The 16,902-nt window shown below is 46.6% G+C and overlaps 1 long non-coding RNA gene across 2 annotated transcripts in view; it reads left to right on the forward strand.

Annotated features, from left to right (window-relative positions):
• Nucleotides 1–16,902, forward strand: part of LOC105486594 (uncharacterized) — a 72,916-nt gene that overhangs the window by 19,930 nt on the left and 36,084 nt on the right. Inside the window, exon 1 of one of the 2 annotated variants that reach the window (XR_011608003.1) lies at nt 13,326–14,584. The exons of the other annotated variant lie outside the window; for it this stretch is intronic. This is a non-coding gene — a long non-coding RNA (uncharacterized lncRNA). Of the gene's footprint in view, nt 1–13,325; nt 14,585–16,902 lie in introns of those variants that run through there. 2 annotated transcript variants of the gene reach the window in all.

Below are 16,902 nucleotides of genomic sequence, written 5' to 3' on the forward strand. Positions count from 1 at the left end.
TGCCACCTTTTGGGCATGCTGTGGTGGGGATTGGGCACCCAAGGCCTTGGGGAGCTCCAGCCCTATGACTTTACTGGACTCGGCCTGCAAAGCAGCTCTCTTGGGTTGTAATCTTGTACCTGCAGTTTGCCTAGGCTGGTGTTGCAGGCTGGCGGCTCTACAGTTCTGGGGTCTTGGAGGTGACCTTGTCCCCATGGCTCCATTAGGCCTAGTGGGGACTCTCTGCAGCAACTCTGTCCTCACACTTCTCCTGGGCATTGCCCAAGTGAGGGCTCTCTGCAATGACTTCACTCCTGTGGTAAGTCTCTGCCTGTGACATCTTTTAAAATCTATGGCAGGCACCCATGCTTTCTTAGCTCTTGCATCCTGTGCACCTGCAGAATCAGCATCACATGGATGCTGCTAGGGTTTCTGGCATGTACCTTCTGAAGCAGCGGGCCAAGCTGTACCTGGTCTACTTGAGCCATGGCTGGGGCAGCTGGAGGAGTGGGAAGCAGAGACTTGAGGCAGCCCTGGACAGTGCAGCCCAAAGTCTGGAGGGTCCCCTAGGCCTCTCTTTTGACGTATGTCCGTCCTCAGGAAGGATCTGGCACTCTGGACTTGTGATGGGAGGGATACCACCAATAATGTCTGAAGTGACTTGGGGGTCATTGGTGAACAGCCTCTGGCTTCCTTCTATCCATATGAATCTCCTTATCAAATGGTGAGTTGGCTGCATCATTGGTTTCCTCTCCTGAAAATGTTCTTTCATCCTCTATCACAAGGCCAGGTTGAGAATCCTTCAAATCCTTAAACTATGTTTTTCTTTTAACTATACAATTTTGTTTTTAAATAAATTTTCTCTTCTCAAAATTTAGTATACACAGTTATGAGAAGCCACACCGCACCCTGAATACTTCGTTGCTTAGATATTTCTTTGACCAGGTGTTCTAGTTCATTTCTCTTACATTCTGCCTTTCACAAAGCACTTGGGGTGGACACAATTTAGCTAAGGTCTTTGCCACTTTGTAACGAGGTGGCTTTTACTCCAGTGTCTGGTACCTTTTCTCTCATTTCAACTTGAGACCTCATCAGAATTGCCTTGACTGTCCTTATTTCTACCAACATTCTGATCACGACCACTTAGTAATCTCTAGGAAGATTCAGACTTTCCCTACAGCCCCTTTCTTCCTCTGACTCCTCACTAGAATTGCTCTTAATGCTCCTTTCATGGCAATACAAGCTATTTCCAGTCAGTTTCTCCAAACTCTTCCAGTCTCTACCCATTGCCCAGTTTCAAAGCTGCTTCTACATTTTCATGTGTTTGTTATGGCACAACCTCCACTTCTTGATACCAATTTTCTGTCTAAGTCCATTTGTGCTACTATAACAAAATACTTGAGACTGGGTGATTTATAATGAACAGAAATTCACTGGCTCACAGTTACGGAGGCTGAGAAGTCCAATATCAGGTGTCAGCGTCTTTCAAGAGCCAGCCTTCTTGCTATATTATCCCAAGGCAGAAGGGAGCTGGTGAGGAAGGTGAGAGAGGGCAAGAGAAAGACAAAGAAGAGAGGGCAAACACACACCCCCTTTTTTTTTGAAACTTGGATTTTAGGTTCGGGGGAACATGTGACGGTTTGTTACATAGGTATACTCACATCAGTCCTTTTAGTTCTGTGTGGGGAAACGTTAGGACAATCATGAAATTCGTTTTGGGGGCTCTGGTGTGTGAGGAAGGGGCTGCAGAGCCTCCTGCTCAGGGCACACTTTCTGGAGGCTGTGCACTTCACAGGCTGGTCAGAGAGGTGGACAACGGGCTGCTCAGTGACCTGTAACAGGGAAGTCAATAGGTCAGACAGTGACTCGGAGCCTGAGAACACACCACTTTAACGTCCAGCAGTGAGTTCCCAGCCCATCCAGCCCCAACCTGATTGAGCTGCACAGGGTTGAAGGTGTTTCTCTCTGATCCCCCACCGAAGCGCCCAGAGCATGAGAATCCCCTAACGTTGTACAGATTATTACATCACCATGGTATTAAGCCCAGAACCCAATAGCTATCTTTTCTGCTCCCCTCCCTCCTCCCACCCTCCGCCCTCAAGTAGACCCCAGTGTCTGTAGTTTCCTTCTTTGAAACACACCCCTTTCTAACAAACCCACTTCCATGATAACAGCATTAATTCATTCATGAAGGCAGAGCCCTAATGGCTTAATCACCTCTTAAAGCTCTCACCTCTTAAAACGGTTATAATGGCAATGAAATTTCAAAATGAATTTTTGAGAGGACAAAGATTCAAACCATAGTGCCAGGTAAACATAAATGTTATAATTTCATGTACTTATGAGTATTACTAACAAAACCTGAACAAGACAAGAGATATTTTTGACAATGAGGACGTCCATAAGGAGGTGTCCTCTTCCATTTAGCAATTTCTGCTTGATATTTAATGGTGGATAATTTGGCACATAGAGGATTATGACAGACCCATGTTTATTATAGATTATGTGTTTCATTATTATAATGTGGAATTTTAATGCCTTTTAGCACTTTAAAGCCAATTAGCTTTGTGATATTGTCATGGAAGCCGCCCCTGCTTTCTTCCCATTTCTGTCCACGTGGGTCTCTGCACTGTCCCTCTCTGTTCACCTTCCTGGCTACTTTGCTGGGAAACTCTCATTTATGCAGCACATAGTAATTTTTACTCCAGTTGCATTTATCTTATTTACATATATTGTTATGGCAGATGTACTTGCTCTTACTTTCATCCTCTTATGCTCCATTTTATATTTCTTCCAGTGGTTATTTGTATTTTCCACATTTTGCTAAATTGTTTATAGTTTCTTTGCATTTTCTTTTCTGTCTTAGTAATATGGAAGGCACACAGTCTCTCTCTCTCCCTCTCTCTCTCTCTCTTTTGAGCCAGAGTCTCGCTCTGTTGCCCAGGCTGGAGCACTGTGGCACAATCTCAGCTCACTGCCACCTCTGCCTCCAAAGCTCTTAATTCTCCTGCCTCAGCCTCTCGAGTAGCTGGGATTACATGAGTGCACCACTACACCCAGCTAATTTTTGTATTTTTAGTAGAGATGGTTTCACCACGTTGGCTAGGCTGGTTTTGAACTCCTGACCTCAAGTGATCCACGTGCCTCAGCCTCCCAAAGTGCTGGGAATTACAGGCGTGAACCACCGCGCTTGGCCACGCAACCTCTTTTTAGTTCTATGTGGGGCAATGTTACGACAATTATGAAATCCCTTGTGGGGGTTCTGGTGTGTGAGGGAGGGGCTACAGAGCCTCCTATTCAGAGCACACTTTCTGGAGGCTGTGCATTTCACAGGTTGGTCAGAGAGGTGGACAACAGGCTGCTCAGTGACCTGTATTAGGGCTGTTGACAGGTCAGACAGTGACCCCAAGCCTGGGAACATACCACTTTAGTGTCCAGCAGTGAGCTCCCAGCCCATCCAGCCTCAGCCTGACTGAGCTGCCCAGGAGTGAAGATGTTTCTCTCTGACCCCCCACTGAAGCATCCAGAGCATGAGAATCTCTTAATGGAGGCTGCCATGGCTGAGCCCCCCAGTGAGGGATGCTTTGGACTAAGAAGACAGCTATACCCAGGGGTGCCACCTGAAACCTTTGCACCAACACTGCTGGTGAGCTCACAATGCCAGACCTTGGACTCCAGGTAGTGAGGACTGTTCCACGTGTTTTCCAATGTCCTAGTGTGCCCCCACCCTGCCTAATGTGGGACCGTAACAGCTTTGCATGTGCAGCGCAGGCAGGGAGGATCCTGGGAAACAGGCACTGCCTTGTCACTGCTGTCTTCAGCGCAAACCAGGATATTCCCAGGAGCACAGACTTCATGTGACTATGCCCCCTTCGCCAAGCACACTGGCCCGTGGCAGGAGGACTTGCTGCCAAATAATGGCTTGGAGTCCAGGGAGCTGTGATCTAGGCCACAGTGGGAGGTGAAGAGGGTGTGAGCTGAGGCGCCAGGTAGGAGAGAGATAGTGCACTCGGGGGCTCCCGGGGGGGTCAGGGGATGGGCAGTGGGGCTGGAGGAGTAGGAGGGGCTGGATCTGACCTGAGAAATGCACTTTTGAGAACCCAGATTGGAGAGACAGCATCTGTGATGAGGGGACCATTGTAATACAAGAGGAAAAATGTTGGAATGAATGAAGGCTGTGGAAATGGGGAAGGAGTAGGGGCATGTTTTAGAAATCCAAAAGCAAGGAACATGAAAGGATCAGGAAATGGATTGATGGCCAGGCTGGGGGCGGAAATGCCAGGTAAAGTGGGAGCTGGTGGTGCCGTTTGCTGTGGAAGGAAGCACGGGGGTTGGGCAGGGCGTCGAGAGGGAGGAGTCTGGAGCCAGAGCGGCCTCATGGGAAGGATCAGGACAGGGTAGGTGGGAGCCTCAGACCTTGCCACCACTGGGTTCTGGGGCTGCCCCATGAGTGGTTCCCTGCATGTAGTGTGAGAACCGGGGAGGGCGAGAGCCCCAGAGCTGCCAGGGCCCATCCTCCTGGAAAGTGGCTGTGGCAGTGGCTTCCAAGGCCAGAACTGCTTCCAGGAGGCACTGCTGAGGAAGATGAACAGAAAGAATGAATTAGTGAAAGAAAAAAGGAAAAGCAGCAGGAATGAATGGAGGAAAGAAGGAAGGAGGAAGGGGAAGGGACTTGGGCTGCTTTCTACGGGCTGGGGGAGCCGTTCGTGTGATATGTCCTACACGTTATCTTATTTACTCCTTGGAGTAATCTGACATTTTTGCCTTCATTTTAAAGATAAGGAAACAGAATCCTCATGGGGGTAAGCAATGGATGGGCCAGAATCAAACCCTGGCAATGGGACTTGTCTCCTAGCTCCACTGCCTCTAAATGGAGATACAAATGAAACATGGGGGATAGGATGGACAGCATGCTCACTTACTGACTGCGTGTGTAATAACAAGGTGATTGTGTTCTGAGTGGCCCCTCCTGGATTGATCTGTGCTGTTAGAAGTCAGGACAGGGGCTACTCCTGGAAGATGTGGGGGCCAGGCACACAGAGGGCTTCTGTGGCATGAGTCATGTGTGTCTCCAACTGGGTGCTGGGGACTGAGCCTGAGGTGGGGGAAGCCTCTGTAATGTAAATCTGGAGTCCTACAGTCACAGCATCTTTGGGTAATTGAGACAAGGGCTGATGCAATCAGTAGAATAATAGAATGTGTCACTGAGTTAATGGATACAGTGTGCCTGGAATGCACATCGCCCTAAACCCGGGATAGATCCACTGCCATGGGGGTGGGATCTGTTAGAACTCTCCAAGCTCCATGGGGCTCAAGACTCCAGTGCCAAAGCGGGATCTGTTTGTGACTTCAGCTCTCTGAGACACAGCTGCCAGCCTCCCCTCGTCCAGCTGGCTTCTTGAAGGTTGGGATCGGAGGCTCATCCATGCACAAGAGCTTCTGGACACAGATTCTTTGGCTCCAGTCTTTGGTTCAAACAAAAGGCACTTTTGTAAGCCTCTGCCTTCTTGCCCTGCTTTGAGTAAGTTCAGTTCAAATTCTGAGTTGCTTTTGGCTCTGGCCAATTTCTGCTTTGTTTCCTTTTGATGCTCTACGAGTCAACAATTGCAACATACACCAAGGAGAGAACATGTGGTGAAGACAATGAAAAACAGAGCCGAGCCTGCCAAAGAAAGAGGTGGAAAGACAGAACCTGTCAGTTCCATACGTCGTGCAGCTCCGGGTGCACCACTCCAGAGTGAATGTGCTGGCCTGTGGGTGGAATTCTTCCTGAGTGAGCCCTGCTTTTTAGATCTGGGTTCAATAAAGATAATTCTGTTCATCCAGTGTAATCTTCAAGTGTTCCATGGCTTTTTTCCTCAAGATCTTTCACCTACTTCTTATAAAAGCAACTGAATGTTGATTTAGGGTTGGGCTGGCAATAATGATGAAAAGCTGGTGACTTGGGGCTCTTATGTTCAAAAACCATCTGCATCTCACCAGTGCGAGGTGGACTTCTGAAATCCTTTTTTAGTCATAAAAAACTCATGGAATTCCATGAAAGGAAGGAGCCACGGGGCCCACCTCTCACAGAGGCTGCTGCACCAGGCAGGTAGATGATGACATTCTCGAGGGTTTGTGAGCGTTGAGGGTTTGTGAGCGTTGCTGGTTTGCGAGGCTGACCTCACAGGAAGAGGGGGCCTTGTGTCTGCAGGCTTCTAGTCTCCAATGAAGCAACTCAGGGAGATCCCGCTCCACATCAGAACAAAGACTAGAAACAGGAATTTCTGACTTCTCAAAATCTGGATTATAATGATAGTGGAGCAACTGAGAATACCAAGAAGTGATTGATTCTCGGGAGGTGGAGGATACGCTTTCACAGTTAATACAGCATGACAAAACAAAGCAAAACAAAAACTAACGACCTTGCCCTGTGGGGTGGAAACAACAGAATTTTCCTTCCTAACATCCTCAATTTTAAATTATATATCCACATGTATACATATTAGCCTGTTTTTTTTTTTTTTCTCCAGAAGATTGTTAGTTCCCTGAGGGTGAGGCCTCTTTTTCTTCCCCGCCCACTTCTGTTTTCCAGCTGTTAGTACAGTTCCTGGAAGATTGTAGCTTGGCAAATTATGCAGTCGTTTATTTATTTGAGTACTATTTATTGAAGGCCTTCTATCCAGTGAACACTGTTCAGAAGAATATCACAGTGAACAGAAGGGACAAGAATTCCTTCCTCCCACGGCTTACATTTGAAAGGCATGGGAAAAACAAAACAAAACAAAAAAACCCTAGCCAACCAACCAACCAAACAAACCCAAACCAAAAACCACCAGGATTATTATGGTGTATGTATTTTCAGTGGAGCAGGTGATGGTGGTAGTGGTGGAATTGAGAAGTTAGGAGGGGTGGTCTAGAAAAGAAAGGCCTCATTGAGAAGGTGCCACTTGTGTAAGGGTCAAGGGGGTGTGGATTTTCTGGGGAAAAACATTCCAGCCCAAGGAACCTGCAAGTGGGCAAGGCTTGAGATAGAAGCATCCCCCAATCCAAAGACCAGCACAGAGCCCCAAGTGCCAGAGCACAAGGAGAAGAGGGTGGTAAGAGATGAGGAAAGAGAGGATGTGGGAGCAGATCACATGGGGTCCTGGGGTCTTTTGGCATCATTGTCAAGTTACCATTTATTAAATTGTCCCTCTTTCCCCCACTGATTTATACTGCCATCTTTATTGTAGTTTCAATTCCCATAAATGTGTGGGCCTCTTTCCAGGTTCCCTATTTTGTTTGTTTCAACTGTTTTGTGCCTTTACTCTTTTTTATTTATTTTATTTATTTTATTTTTTTGAGACAGAGTCTCGCTCTGTCACCAGGCTGGAGTGCAGTGGCACATTTTTGGCTCACTTGCAACCTCTGCCTCCTGGGTTCAAGCGATTCTCCTGACTCAGCCTTCTGAGTAGCTGGGACTACAGGCGTGTGCCACCAAACCCGGCTAATTTTGTATTTTTAGTAGAGACAGGGTTTCACCATGTTGGCCAGGATGGTCTCAATCTCTTGACCTCGTGATTCACCTGCCTCGGCCTCCCAAAGTGCTGGGATTACAGGCGTGAGCCACTGTGCACGGCTGCCTTTACTCTTTCAAATAACCTTTAGGATGACCCTAAGAAGCTCCATGGAAATGCTGCTTGGAATTTTGATGGGAATTTCACTGCACTTGTGAATTATTTGGAGGAAAAGTCACATCTATATAATCAGTCTTTACAACCATGGTGTCCAATACAGTCTTTCAGATTTCTTCCTTCCTTCTTTCCTTCCTTCCTTCCTTCCTTCCTTCCTTCCTTCCTTCCTTCCTTCCTTCCTTCCTTCCTTCTTCCCCCCCCTCTTCTTTCTTTCTTTCTTTCTTTCTTTCTTTCTTTCTTTCTTTCTTTCTTTCTTTCTTTCTTTCTTTCTTTCTTTCTTTCTTTCTTTCTTTCTTTCTTTCTTTCTTTCTTTCTTTCAGATGGAGTCTTGTTCTGTTGCCGAGGCTGGAATGCAATGGCTTGATCTCTGCTCACGGCAGCCTCTGCCTCCCAGGTTCAAGCGATTCTCCTGCCTCAGCCCCCCAAGTAGCCGGGATTATAAGTGTGTGCCACCATACCTGGCTAATTTTGTATTTTTCGTAGAGACAGAGTTTTGCTATGTTGGCCAGGCTGGTCTTGAACTCCTGACCTCTTATATGTCTTTCAAAAAAGTAAAAAAACATTCTCCAAAATGGTTCTGTGCTGCTTCCATAGAATTTTTCACCAGATATGTAGACTCTTGTTATAGTAAATGCAATCTCTTTCTTAAATTACATTTTCTAAGTAGTTGTCCGTGGTGAATTTTTTTATGTTGGTCTTATGTCTAACAACTTTTCTCTATTATTGGTACTAATAATTTGCCAAAAGCACTCTTGCACTTGGGAGAATTGCCGTTGCATCCTGACATGATTTCTTCATCCCTGGGCCATTTGCATTTGTTATTTCTTTTGTTTATAAATCTCTTCCCACCTTACCTTCCTCCCCCAGCACATGTCCCCTTGCCTTGCCTTGGCTCTTGAAGCTCAATATTTATTTTGATAAGAAACATTTCCTGACCTTCATGGTACAGCCATTTTCATTAGCACTGGAAAGGTTATCACTCAGGCTTGAAGAAAGTGCGTTAGTATAAACGAGATGGATAGACCAGTCCCAACTCAAACCAAAAACAACCATGACAAAACACAACAACACTTAACAATACAGTGTCTTTAAACAACAGAGCAATGGCAATCATCTCAGGAAGTATTTTAGAACGGAGTTTTTAGAAATGATAGTTTGTAAACCACGACGAAATAATGCTGTAATCACCAGTTGCTTTGTGGGTTCCATGAGACCCTAAGACTGGGTTATTTTAAGTGAATCAGTTTATTTGATGGGAATATTAGTCTGGGAGAGTTGAATTTTTTTTGGATGTTAGCGTTTCAAGATGTCAGAAAGGACTCTTCCTGTTTTTGTTCACCGCGTTAGCTACCTGTCCCATTCACCTTCATGATAACCAATATCTAGCACACATTTTACACGAATTGCCTCAGGTTGAATGATAAGCTAGAAGAAAGGTTTGTGTGCATTTGGGCAGTGAACATATCCAAAGATTTATGTCAAGTGGAAGGGACATTTTCCAGAGATGTTTTAGGAGACAGTTGTTGGCCACTGGCCTTAATGTGGGGTTGATACAAAATTAACAGAAATGGGGACTGTGTTGGATCACAGTTCAGGACTGTAAAAGAATGTTTGTGGCTGCATGATGTGGAAAAGATGTACCACATCTTGTCCAAATGGAGGCCAAGATATATTAATAGAAGGAAGACCTGATTATTAGAACTGACATAACACAGGTATATTGCTTTGTAAAGTAGTGCATCCACAGCGGGTATTCAAGATAGAGCATTGTTTTGTAGGTAAGATGACATTTAATGTCTTTTAAGCCATCCAATTCCCTTTATAAAGAGATTATTCCAAAGAAACTCACATGGAATAAGCCTTGCCCATCTCCAGATCTGTTTTCACTTGCACAGAAACTGCTTGTGACTCTCTTACCCACAGTGTAACAGATTCCCTCCTAGTGAAAGTTATAAATTTACTCTATAGTAAGCAAATTTGTTCATAAAATGGAAAATAATGAAATTAGGAGCAAGAAAACCTGGCTGCCAATTCTGTTATCCTGGATGAGATAATCCTTAGTTTCCATGTGTGTAAGAAATGAACAATACAAACAACCAGCCTTCGCATGATGGAGAGAATATAATAACTAACATGCCAGATCTACAGTGATAACAATTACAAGGTCCAGGAGATGCCAGAAGTGTTCTCACTGGTCTTTTATTTGATAGTTAATAATGATTCGTTTCAAGTTTTCAGAACTCACAACAGCTACATAGATACAAAAATTGTCAAAGTTTATAGCCTTACAACAGACAATTTAAAAGACAGGATCGACGTCTCTTAAGTAGTCTGTGTGGCAAGGAAAAGAGATCCAGTGTTTCCAGAACTCTACTCCACACAAAAAAATTACAGAGCTATGAAAAGGGAGATGATGACCTATTAGCAGCCCTGCTGAGTCATTAAGGAGTCCCTAAATTCTCAAATCTTTCTGTTTTTCCTAAGTTTTGGAGTAGCTCCCTCCACAGGGGCAACAGGTGTCCCCCAGTCCTGAGCCCTGGCAGCTGTCCAGGTGACATTGTTTTTATAAGTGAGCGGACGCTGCTCTAGCCAATGTTTCTGTGTAACTGGAGGCCCTGCATATGCCGAGTGACTGAAAATGGTCATGAAAGTCACCAGGTGAGAAGAAGGGCAGAAACATCTCCTGTTCTGTTTGTAGCCCCCTTAACATACACCACAGGCCCTCGAGAAGACAGCCAGAGCATCAGCAGTCACTCTCACAACATGCTTATTTCAGGGCTCTGGGGCCCATCATCTGAGTCACTCTTTTATTTCCAGAATTGAAATGATAAGCTTCAAGGTTCAATGAGGTTTAACAGGAAAGCATTACATTGTCTATATGCTTTCTATATGCTTGTCTATATGCATTGTCTATGTGCTGAACTTGAGGTGTAAATACAGGATTTCTACCAACCAGAATCTGGTGGAGAGAGGATTTCTACCCCTCAGAATCTGATGGAATCATGTGTGCACACACATAGTGAGACAGCTCTGGAAGCTAAGGCCAGTGTGGGAGCTGGTGAGGACCCAGGCAAAAGGTGCTGGGGTGGAGGGAGGCAGATATACGTTATAATTATGCCATGTACATAATCGCACTCAACCATAGTTAACAGGGCTACTTGAGGGGAAGTAAAATAAGACATGTGAAAGCAGTGAGCCTCTGAGTGGGCCATGTCGGGGAAAGGAGTGGGGTGTGTCCTTGGACCAGGACTTGACTCCTCTTCTTGGTGTTCACAACGGCTACCAGCCCCTGAAGGTAGCCTCTGAAGATCCAGGAGTCACTCCTGGTGTGCACAGTCTTCACCCCTCAGCTACCCTGAGCGCCGCCACCTGTCTGCCAGGTGAGAACAGAGAGGTCTGGGGTGGGATTGCCAGCTATGGAAACACAGGAATGTGCTGAGAAAGGGCGCTGAGGGCAGAGGGCAGAGCAACCAGTGCTGGGCGTGACCAGGGAAAGAATGTTGCCCCTCAGATTAGTTTCTACCAGGGCATTTAGTTTTAGAAGACAAAATGTTCAGAGTACACGGATGCTTCCAGTTGAGAGAGAAAAAAAAATTAGAGAGAATGGGCAGGTGCAGAGGGAGCCACCCAAATCAAGGACACCGTGCAGGAAGCCCAGGATGTGGGCCAGGGTGGCTATGCCTAGAGTCACAGTGGCAGAGAGGTCACATTTGGTCTTCACCCTTTTCTTCTTCATGGCTAGTACAGGGGCTAGCACCTTCTGGGTGGTTGTTGAGGGAAAAACTATGGGAGTGCAGTCTAGCAGTTAGCCCTCTCTGAGTCTCAGCTCTTGGGGGTGGGAGTTGGTGTGGAGAGGAACTGGGAGGGTCAATGCCCAACTCCAATCCTCACGCTTCCCCATGGTCAGCATCTATTCCTCCGTCTTCCAAATCCGACTGGAAACATCCACATCTCCTTGACTTGGATTCCACTCGATTGGTGGAACCACTCCATTGGTTCTACTCAATCTCTTGGCCTCCTTGCTGAGAGCCTGAATGCCCAGGGGCTTCTCTCGTAGTCTGCCTGGCCCCTTTCCAAGGTTCTCAGCAGTGGCTGAGTCAAGATTAAAACTCGCCTCTGCTAACCCAGACATCTCTGCTTTTTCCTTTGGGCCCCATCATCTTCCTGGAGCAGGAACAAGGGTGCATTTGAGCTACAGTCATCCTGACTGCAGCGGAAAATGTGGCTGTACACACCCAGACTACTGATCCCCCTTCTCATCTCCTCGAAGCCCAAGCCCAAGACCACCTCTGAATATATCAGCTAAATCCCAGTGAGGTGGAGGCCGTGGGCTGCCCTGGAGAGTCCCCGGGTGTTTTGTCCTGCCGTAGCCCCAGGGTGGGCTCAGCATTCCCACCGCTGATGACTTCATCTCACCACCTCTCCTAGTGAGATGGCTGGAATGCTGGCAGGTGGGAGCTGATTTATAACACGTTCTTACCCCTCCTTGGTGTTCTCTCCACCACCCCCTTGAAATAGTAGAGCTCTGTGTGTTTAGTGGTTTATAGTCTTTGTTTTAAGTTTGTGTTGTTTCTGCTGTTCACCTTCAAAGGAGAATTGACAAGCTGGACCTCACGGAGGATCAACAGCCCCCAGGAGATATTCTTTTTTTTTTTTTTTTTAATTTTAATTTTGGAAGCACAGGCTCCAGCTGGGGCAGGTCAGTGTAAGTGGCCCTGGGCCCTTGGCAGGCCACAGCAGGCAGAGCCTGCCCCCTGCTCTGTGCATGTGGGTGCTCCAGGATGGAATAGAGCCTACCCTACACTTCACCAGTGCCTGGGTCACCCCCGACTCATCAGTGAGTTACCTTGAATTAACTGCTGACCAGGCACTGGGGCCAGGGTTTAGTTTGCTTCCTCAGGGTCAGCCCACCCAGGGAAATGTTCCTTGCCCAACCATGGGCTCCCGTGTTGGGAGGAGCTGGGTTGAGAGCCAGGGGGTTCACCGTGTGGGCCAGGTGCAGAGCAGGGTGAAGCTGTATCGAGGGTGCTCTGTGCTCTGAGGCCGGCTGACTCAGCAGCAGGGGACGCTGGCTGGACTGAGCACAGGGAGGGTGGACTGCCCCTGCAGTGCCACACAGGAGACTGTTTCAGACTCTGGAATAGTTGATCAGCATCTGAGCATGGGTTCTGGAACTCTTTACCTTGCTTACCATCCCCATAAGACCATGTGACTCTTTCCCCACGTACCCGGAGTGCACCTTAGAGGGGGCTGGGAATAAGAGAGGTGGGTCAGTCGCCCTCAGCAGGCTGGGCATGCTCTGGAGGGAGGCTGGCACTGTGGGGCGGAAGACACAGACGCATTCAGACTGCAGAAGCAGGGTTTCACTTCCAGGCCCTCTACACTTCATATTGTACCCATGTATTTTATGTTTGTCTTCCCTAACATTTTGAGAGAACAGGAAAGGACAAACTCAATGCCAGTTATTGGAAACTTTCTAGAAGCCTCTTTTGGCTGATTCCCATTGGTGTCCTGTCTTCCCCATGCTTCCCGGTGGAGGAGGAGATAGTCCACGCTCTGGGCAGGTGGTCAGCATCCTTGTGAAGTGTCTCACCTAGTCACTTTTTCTGCTCTGTCTGGCTGGAGTCTGGCATTCCTGGGGCTGGGCAAGGGTGGCAGGGAGGGAGGGGTGGGAATAAGCTGGGGAGGCCCCTTGGAGCTGGTTTGGACCTTTTTACCCAGCACTGATGCAGGTCCTGCACAGGGGATGGGTAACAAAAAGTGCAGCAGCCCTGAAGTACTGTTACTTTCCCTGTCTGAATTACTGTTACTTGCCCCATCTGAAGTACTGTTACCTTCTCCATTTGAAGTACTTTCCCCATTTGAAGTACTGTTACTTTCCCTGTCTGAAGTACTGTTACTTTCCCTATCATCTGAAGTACTGTTACTTTCCCCATCAGAAGTACTATTGCCTTTTTCATCTGAAGTACTGTTACTTTCCTCATCTGAAGTACTGTTACTTTCCTCATCTGAAGTACTGTTGATTTCCCCATCTGAAGTACTGTTATTTTCCCCATCTGAAGTACTGTTACTTTCCTCATCTGAAATAGTGTTACTTTCCCCATCTGAAGTACTGTTACTCTCCCCGTCTGACTTGTCCTTTGGGTGTGTTCCTCTCTCAGAGCAGCCTCATGGGATGGTGGCTGTGATTTGGGCAGGGTCTGTGTGTTCCTGGCTGTATCCAATAGACTAAATTGCACCTCCACTTCTAAAGCCAGGTCTGCCATCCCCTCCCCACCTGCTGGCGTGTGCAGCAGCTTCTCCTGGCTGCACAGAACTCAGCGCTCAGGCCCTGGAGCTGGGGCTCTGTCTCCTGGCCTGTGACCTGGGGCAGGCCACTTACACCTTGCCTGATTCAGTTTCCCTCATCTTAACTGTTAGCTATTATTATTATTTTGGTGATAGGGACAAGTAACAGGTGAAGAAGCCAAATAACTAGAAAGGATTGTGGTGTAAAACCTACATTATAACCAAGGGAGGGGCCTGCAGGTCACGTGGTAGTTGGTATGGTGGTTACTTAGTCTCTGAGGTCATTAAGTGGCCTGTGGTCAGAGGCAGGTGCGATGTGAGAAATTCAGAGAATCATGAGGGGGTGGGGCAGACTTAGTAAAGGGAGAATCTGCTGCCAGAGAGGCCAGATGCTGTGAGTCCGAAGGAATCATCCCGTTCCCAGCAGACAAGCCTGGAGCCAGCCCGCTCTTCTGGCCAAAGCATTCCACCCCCTGGACCTCTTCTCCAGGCACTTTCTGCCCAGACAGGCAGTGGCCCCAGAGTCTGGGAAACCTGCCCCACAGGCACGGGCAAGGGGTGTGTCTGAAGCGGGTGAGAGGCTGGTATGAGCCTTGGTTGCTGCTCTGGAAACAGGAAGAAGAGATGTGGATTCTGACCCTTGGCTCCCCAAAGTTCCACAGGTATGTGCAGTTTATCTGTCTCATTGATTATTAAGTTCTGTGGGAGAACGGCTCTGTCAACATAGTCCTAGAGACATCTGTTGATGCCTTAGTGTTCCCTGTGGTCAAGGTGCCTGCAGTCAAGCCGAGGAGACTCATGCGGAAAATCAGAACTGCATTATCTTAGTGCCCAAAATAGAAGTGGGCATTTTGACATCGCAGTGGCAAAAGGAGGACATGGTCAACTACAGTTGGCTAGTTTAGTTTATTAATAGCAAAATATTAAAAGCTATTTTAAAAATTATATTTGCCTCCCAGTGGAGGGTCTTGAGTAGTTGGGCAACCCGGTGCTAAAGATAGGACTGGGCCTTTCATCATAAACCTTTTATACATTTGTGTTTTTTTGACATTTAAAAATCAGAATATTTTCAACTTAAAAAAAACGCAATAAGCTCCTATAATACTTAAGAATTGGGACTGTCCACATCGGGAATACATGATTTGCAATGCCAAGAAAGATGTGCTGAATTTATTGGGCAAACTAAAGAGAAAATAAAATTTCTCTGAGTATTTTAAAAAAACCCCAGGAATGAGTGTTATGCGTGCCACACACTAGTATGCCAGATAAAACAAATGTGGAGTCAGAAACTGAATGATGTGCCTCTTGACCTTTGATTTGACTTCTTGTGCTTTTGATTTTGTCATATGCATATATTACTTATTTAAGAATTATTTATGTAATTATAAGTGGATGAGGAAATGATGTAAAAACAGCTACTCCTTGTGGAAGACTGGTCTTTGTGCTAAGTGCTGTGTGCTCCACCTCATTCCTAGAGCAGGGAGCATTTGCAGAGGCTTGGGAGAGAGTGGACGCGTCCCTGATGCTAAGGGCAGAGGAGGAGAAGGGCCCTCGGGCAGCTGGAAGGGCATCCTGAAGAGACGCCTGCCTGCCGCCGTTCTCTTGGCAGCAGGGAGCGCTGGGAAGCACCTGGCAGGAAGTGAAGAATTTCCGATTGTCAGCGGAGGCATGGGGCGTCACCAAGTCTGAGGCAAGCACACCAAGAACCAGCTAAGTCCAAGGATCACCTGCATGGCAAATGCTGAAGGCAAAGTCCAGCTGCCAGCCCAAAGTAGAGTGCTTTTAAAGCAAGCTGCTCTCAAATCATTTCCAAATCCAAAGTTGGTGTAGCTGCAGTCAGGGAAGTTCAACAGGAAGTGGGCCAGGGGTAAGACAGAAGCATATCTTTACCTGGTTCTCCATCTGGGAGATGAGCACCCCGAGGGAGAAGGACCAGGTGCTTCAGTAAAGACTGGTGCTCAATGTGTCGGGGTGTGGGGGGTGTGGGGTCTGGGTGGGTGGTGGTGAGGAAGCAGGCAGGGCCAGATACAGAAATTCGAATTGTTCCTTTTGCTGCAGACAATAGGAGCATGATAAATTTTTCAGCAGGGGAACCATGTGATCACATTTCTGCTTTAGAAACAAAGGGAAGAGCTCCAAATCCTGGAATAATGATATCTGAGCTGGAAGCCCTCATTGAGTTCCGACCCTCTCCTTGTGTAGCAAGCAACTTGCCAACATCATCAAACCCTTCATTTAAACGCAGAAGAAAAACAAAACAAAGCAAAACAATGCAACCCCCAAACCCTTCCTGTCATTGACCCTGGGTCACCGTCCTATTTCTAACAAGCACATTTTAATTACTGGCAACTCATTTTCTTGATTGGATCTCTACAGCAGGCTGGAGTCTTTATTCTTGAAGATGCCCTCCGGATCTGTACTCTGGTGTCCTACTTTTTTCTTTGCTTCTTAAACTGGACCAACCCAAGGCAAAATTGTGATGTTGGTAGCACTTATTTTTTACTTCCTTACTCATATTACAAGAACACCTGAATTAAATCTGAATTAAATTGTATACGTTATTTACTTTATTTAGTTATACAATAAAATTTGGTAAAAACAAATTGTAAAAATGCGTACACAGGATGAAAGACTTAGGGTTACATATGACAGGTCTCATCTCTTAAATTAAAATACTCTCTCCCAAAAGACCTAGAGAGGTTACACGAGCCTAAACAACTAGCTTGTAGCAGAGTTAAGACTAGAACACCTAGTTCCCAGTGTTCTTTCTGTTCTACTGTGTATACTGACCTATTTTTCATTACATCTTTATTTTGATATTTATTAGAGAGTATTTCTTCAGCTATTGCTGCCTAGAAAACTATGCAGAAACTTAGCGGTTTAATAAGAATTTATTATCTCCCATTGTTCTATGGTTGACTGGGTGGTTACAGTCATACGTTGGCTGGTGCTGTATTCAACTGAAGGCTCAGCTGGCCTA

This window comes from Macaca nemestrina, chromosome 9 (genome assembly GCF_043159975.1).
Source record: "Macaca nemestrina isolate mMacNem1 chromosome 9, mMacNem.hap1, whole genome shotgun sequence".
Lineage (NCBI taxonomy): Eukaryota > Metazoa > Chordata > Mammalia > Primates > Cercopithecidae > Macaca > Macaca nemestrina.